The sequence below is a fragment of the Thamnophis elegans genome, chromosome Z, assembly GCF_009769535.1.
Source record: "Thamnophis elegans isolate rThaEle1 chromosome Z, rThaEle1.pri, whole genome shotgun sequence".
NCBI lineage: Eukaryota > Metazoa > Chordata > Lepidosauria > Squamata > Colubridae > Thamnophis > Thamnophis elegans.
In genome coordinates, this window is record NC_045558.1 from 106,138,189 (window position 1) to 106,144,188 (window position 6,000).

Here is a 6,000-nt window from a genome sequence, read left to right on the forward strand (position 1 = left end):
TTGTGTGACTAGGTACTTTAATTTTAATGCCTAGTTCGTTAGTGACTATTACAGCTGTGCTGTACATTAACTGGTTTGTTTCCAAGATGGATCCCGGTTCAATTGTTGAAAACACTGCATTAACCATTTTCATGATAGGGGCCAAAATTTTCTTAGGCACAGTTTTTAGTGATGGTAAACGTTGCCTTTCCTCATTAAGCAGAAAATGCTCCATGATCTTATCCTTCAATTCTTTTTGTTTTTGAGTTAGTTCATCAGTTGGTTCAGTGATAACTGGTTCTAGTGGTGGTGATGTTATTTCCTCCCTGAGAGCTTCTTCTGGGAGTTCTACTATAGTGTCTTTAGTTGTGTCTTGAATATCAGTTATTTCCGCTTGTGATATTGTTTTTTGGGTTTTGCAATTTGCCTGAATTTCCTCATGTTCAACTTCACTAAACACTTTATTCCGTATAATAAATCGCCTTTGATCTGCTAGTCGTTGTTCACTAACATTTGAATCTGGATATTGTTGTTTCCATAATTTATACATTCGCTTTAAATATCCTCTTTTTTCTGGCTCTGAGTTGTAGTAACAGGCCATTATGGCACGGTTTTCATCTGCACTATATTTTTGTCGTTTTGTTGGCTGGTCCACTTGTAGCCCACTTGTCGACGGATGTCCAGGGACCCCAACATCCGCCGCGGCCCTTGTTAACCCGCGCGACGACCGATGCGGTATGGAATTCTTATTCGTTTTTTTCACCATATTGTATGGGTTGGCGGGGGTTTTTTTACGGGACCAGATGCCAACCTGATCCCAACCTTCCTCCTTTCTCATCCGGGCTTGGGACCGGCAACGGCGGAGTTATTATTATTATTATTATTATTATTATTATTATTATTATTATTATTATTATTAAATGGATTTATAGGCCGCCCAATCCTGGAGGACTCCGGGTGGCTTACAAAACAAAAGAAAGTAATTAGTAAAACATAAAAGAAGACAATTTAAAACATCATCATGCACCCAATCTAATCGGGGCTAGACCTCAGTAATGAGGTCAACAGCCCCAAGCCTGCCAGAATAGCCAGGTTTTAATGGCTTTTCGGAAGCCATGAGAGTGGGTAAGGTCCGGATTTCTGGGGATAGTTCATTCCATAGGGTCGGAGCGGCCATAGAGAAGGCCCTCCTCCGGAGAGCCGCCAACCGACACTGCCTGGCTGACGGCACCTGAAGGAGGCCCCCTTGTGCGATCTCACCAGCCGTTGGGAGGTATGCGGCAGTAGGCGGTCTCGCAGGTATCCTGGTCCTAAGCCATGTAGGGCTTTAAAGGTAATGACCAGCACCTTGAATTGCGACCGGAGATCAATAGGAAGCCAGTGCAGCTCGTGGAGGATAGGCGTAATGTGGGTGTATCTTGGTATACCCAATATCTCTTGCACGGCTGCGTTCTGGACTAATTGTAGTCTCCGAACGCTTTTCAGGGGCAGCCCCATGTAGAGCGCATTACAGTAGTCTAGTCCTGAGGTGACGAGGGTGTGAGTGACCATTTGAAGTGCCTCCCAATCCAAATAGGGCCGCAATTGATTCACCAGGCAAAGGCCCCCCTGGTCACAGCCGACAGATGGTGTTCCAATGTCAGCTGTGGCTCCAGAAGGACCCCCAAGTTGCGGGCCCTCTCTGAGGGGTGTAAATTCTCACCCCTCAGGATTAAGGATGGACTATCTGGACTGTCCTTCGGGGGCAACATCCACAGCCACTCAGTCTTGTCAGGATTGAGTGCAAGTTTGTTCACTCCCATCCAGATCCTGACAGCTTCCAGGCATCGGCATCTATAAATCTATTTAGATTTATCAAAGCTCCTCTCATATACGCTTTACTTGCATCCCATAATATTTCCATAAATGTACCCTTATTCATATTAAATACAAAGTATTCTGTTAACAATTTTTTACATTCATTAATATATTTCTCATATCTAAATAAATTTTCATTCAATTTCCAAGACTTTCTTGCTTGCGTCACACCTCCCAACTCCATCCAAACTGGATTATGATCTGATAAAACTGGCACATATCTTTGTCTTCTTTACCCTAGAAAGCAAATCATTGGTAGTTAGTATGAAATCAATTCTAGAAAAGGATTGGTGTCTATCAGAAAAGAAGGTAAAATTGTATTCTTCTGCATTTCTTTCTCACCAAATATCTCTCAGTTCAAAATCATCCATCATATCAAAAAAGACTTAGGTAGTTTCGCTCGCATTTGAGTATTTGGCTGAGAAGCCTTCTTATTTTTCTTGGTATCCATAATACCATTCCAGTCACCCAATAGTATGCAGGACCTATAATCCCACTGTACTAATTTAGCATGGAGCTTTTTATAAAATCCATCTTGTTGTTGGTTGGGAGCATATATTCCCAGTAGCAATGTCCTTTTCCCTTCTAGTACCAAATCTATTGCAATATATCTTCCTGGGGGGTCTGCTTCAATTAATTCAGCTTTCATATCCTTCCTTAAGTAGATAACTGTTCTGACCCCCCCCTCCTTGCTTGTTCACAAACGACAGCCAGACAGAACTTCAAAGGAAATATCTTTATCAGTACTGGCTCAAGCTGGCTGCGAGCCTAAAATAAACGTAGATAAAGTCTCTGGCAAGAAGTTACATAGCAAATGCAAAAACAAAACTCTTACAGCAAACCAGGTTTACAGAAAGCAAATCACTTATTCAAGTGCCTCTTTGAATCATGAACACTAACTCGAACAGGAACGGAACTGAACTCACGAACAAATGAACAACGTTGACTTCTGCCACTAAGGTGTGGCACCATCAGTCTTTTATCCACAGGAGGAGAGCCTAACGAACCCCAGCTGCATTGTAATCCTGCATCCTGAAACAACTCACTGGTTTCTGCTGAGTCACAACACTATCCTCCACCGCAGGGCTCTATCCCCCGGGTATGACAGTCCGGATGCGGTCGGAATGGATTGTCCATAAGATGGCCTGCACTCATTTCCTGTGTTTCCTCCTTCGTGATTCCCAAATACCTGCAGGAACATTCCCCTTGATCCAATGCTCCCCACCACATCTCCTCCACAGTTGACACCCTGTCCAGGGTCCTCCACTCTCTCCAAGGCCAACCCACCAGCCCCCGTGCTGTCAGGAGACTGGTGGCAGCTCTAACAGCTCCGGCCGAGCCCTAACACACTGTCCAGGGTTCTCCACCCTCTCCAAGGCCGACCCATCAGCCCCCGTGCTGTCAGAGACTGGCAGCAGCTCTAACAGCTCCGGCCAAGCCCTAACACACTGTCCAGGGTTCTCCACCCTCTCCAAGGCCGACCCACCAGCCCCCGTACTTTTGGAGTCTGGCGGCAGCTCTAACAGCTCCGGCCGAGCCCTAACACCCTGTCCAAGGTCCTCCACCTCCTCCAAGGCCAACTCATAAGACCCCTCGCTGTCGGAGTCTGACGGCAGCTCCACCTATTCCTGCCGGGCCACCACAGATAACTCTACCATTTTTCTTCTCTAAAGCAGAAGCTATAAAGTGTTGTCCAAGTCTTGTATTAATCAAGTATTTTTGATCAGTTGATCTAATGTGAGTTTCTTGCAAACAAATTGTAAGCAAATATATCATTCTTGAACTTTTTAAGATAGTGATTTATTTTCTTCCTTTTCTGTGAGGAGTTTAATCCATTAACGTTCCACGTTAGGAACTTAGCTCCCTGAAGCTTTTTTAGAGCCATCTGGACATCCTGGAATTTAATCTTTGGTCTGGCTCCTCCCACTGCTTCTAAACTGGTACCTGTAGCATCTTGACCGGTAACAGGAGCCAAGGTGGCGCAGTGGTTAAATGCAGCACTGCAAGCTACTGCTAGATCAGCAGGTCAGCGGTTCAAATCTCACCGGCTCAGGGTTGACTCAGCCTTCCATCCTTCCGAGGTGGGTAAAATGAGGACCCAGATTGTTGGGGGCAATATGCTGACTCTCTGTAAACCGCTTAGAGAGGCCTGAAAGGCCTATGAAGCGGTATATAAGTCAACTGCTATTGCTATTGCTATTGCTATTATTGTTGTGATTGTTGCTTCTTTAATTATTGGTCCATTAATCTGGTAATCACATGGGTTTCTCTTTGTTCCTTGACTCCTTGTACTTCTGAGATAGAAAGTTGATCAAACCTTGTTGATACTTGTGTAGTTTGTCCTTGTTCTCTTTCTCTAGGTCCAGGCGGGGCGGAATGTCCAGCCTTCAATATATTATTGTAAAAGTCTTGGGCCTTCCATACTGAATTAAGACGGTATCTTTGCCCCTGATAAATGAGTGCTAATCTGACTGGTGCATCCCATCTGAACTGTAGCTGACAGTTTTTAAGCTCTTCAACTAAAAAAGCATAGTCTTTCCTAGATCTTAGCATTTGAGGTGGTATCTCCTTCAAAACAGTCACCTCCTGACCCCCAATTTGAAGCTTGGTTTTATAAGACTCTTGCAATATCATATTCCTCATGTCTCTTGTAGCAAAGTACACCACAATGTCTCTTGGTAGTTGCTTCTGTCTGGCAAGCCAGGAGTTAACATGATAAACCTTTTCAATTTGCCATTCAAAATTCCCACCTGGACTTCCCATCAGATTATCGAAGGCTTCTGAGATAATTTGTTTCAAATTTTCCTGGTTATTTTCACGCAAACCTCTTATTCTTAATGCAAATTCCATTTGTCTATACTGTAACATAATAATTTCTTTTTCATCATCTCCAACTTTTTGTTGAACCACATTCATTTTCGATACCAAGTTAATATTGGCATCACTAAGATCTTCTAATCTATCTTCAATTCCAGAGACATATTCTGATAGTGAATTAAAAAACCCCAACATGTCGTCCCTGATCTTCTGAACCTGAGTCTCAAGTTTATCAGATAATTCTTTATGAGCAATGGATATCTCCTCCTTAATTTTTGTTTCCATCGCAACTGCATGATTTTTAAAAGCTTCAGCCAATTCTTTCTGAAAAATTTCTTTAGTCAACGGCTCCCCTGCAACAATGGGGGGGAGGAAGTAATGACTGTAATTTCGTACCGGGAGCGGGGGAGCTGCCCGCACTTTTTGAAACATTAGAATGAGGGGGGGAACCTTTTGCCTAGAAGCCATTCCAAGTTTAATCTTCTTCAGCCAATTAATAAATCTATGCTGGCCGATTGTACAGCAATTGCTGTTTAGTTTAGTAATAAATCACTTCCTTTTCTTTGAAGTTTTAAGCTCCATGGGAATTCAAAGTCCGACCAGTACTACGAAGCTGCTCGGCGCCATTTTGTATATCTCTTTAACAAGTAAGTTATCAGAAGGAATTCTTGTAAAAATGAAGCTAAGGATTAATACATACAATTAAAAGTTCATGTGTATAGGCTATGCTCGTTCCGGGTTCAGTAGATCAGATTTTGTGTTGAGGATGGGTGGATGCCTTTGTGCTGAGAATAAAAGCAGCAGGGTTCTTGGCACGGAGAAAATTCTGCTGTCAGGTGCCCTTCCTCCCTTCCCAGATTTATGGTCTGGGAAAGTTAGTTGGCGTGCTGCCTAAGCACAATTAGCTCACCTTGTCCTTCTAAGCCCGAAGAAAAGGTAAACAAGCTGTCAAACGGCTGATGAATTGCTGTTCAGACAGTTTAACGCAACCAAGATTCAGGAGATACTACACTTGATCTTAGCCAAAAGGCCGAGAAGCGATAGAATCAGGAGCTGTTAAGAACCAGCTCCCACAGGCAGCCCCCCCCCCACCGGAAGCCTATCCGCATACTTTCTTCAAAACGATAGAAGCACCATTGCATGGATACAACTTCCAGCCCTTTTGTGTCTATGAGTGATATTATGTCAGTGTGGTGTTTTTTGTGATTTTCCTCTGTTATCTATCTGAGTAAGGACATTACTGCTACTGTGTGCCAAGCTATAACTATCTAATAGAATAGAATGAATGCATGAATCACAATTAACTGACTTCCCACAACCTGCTAGCATACAAATCACAATGGGGAT

At 43.4% G+C, this 6,000-nt stretch overlaps 1 pseudogene; it reads right to left on the minus strand.

The window, feature by feature from the left end:
- Positions 1–5,553: 5,553 nt before the first annotated feature.
- LOC116523097 lies at positions 5,554–5,695 on the minus strand (annotated as a pseudogene).
- Positions 5,696–6,000: the final 305 nt, after the last annotated feature.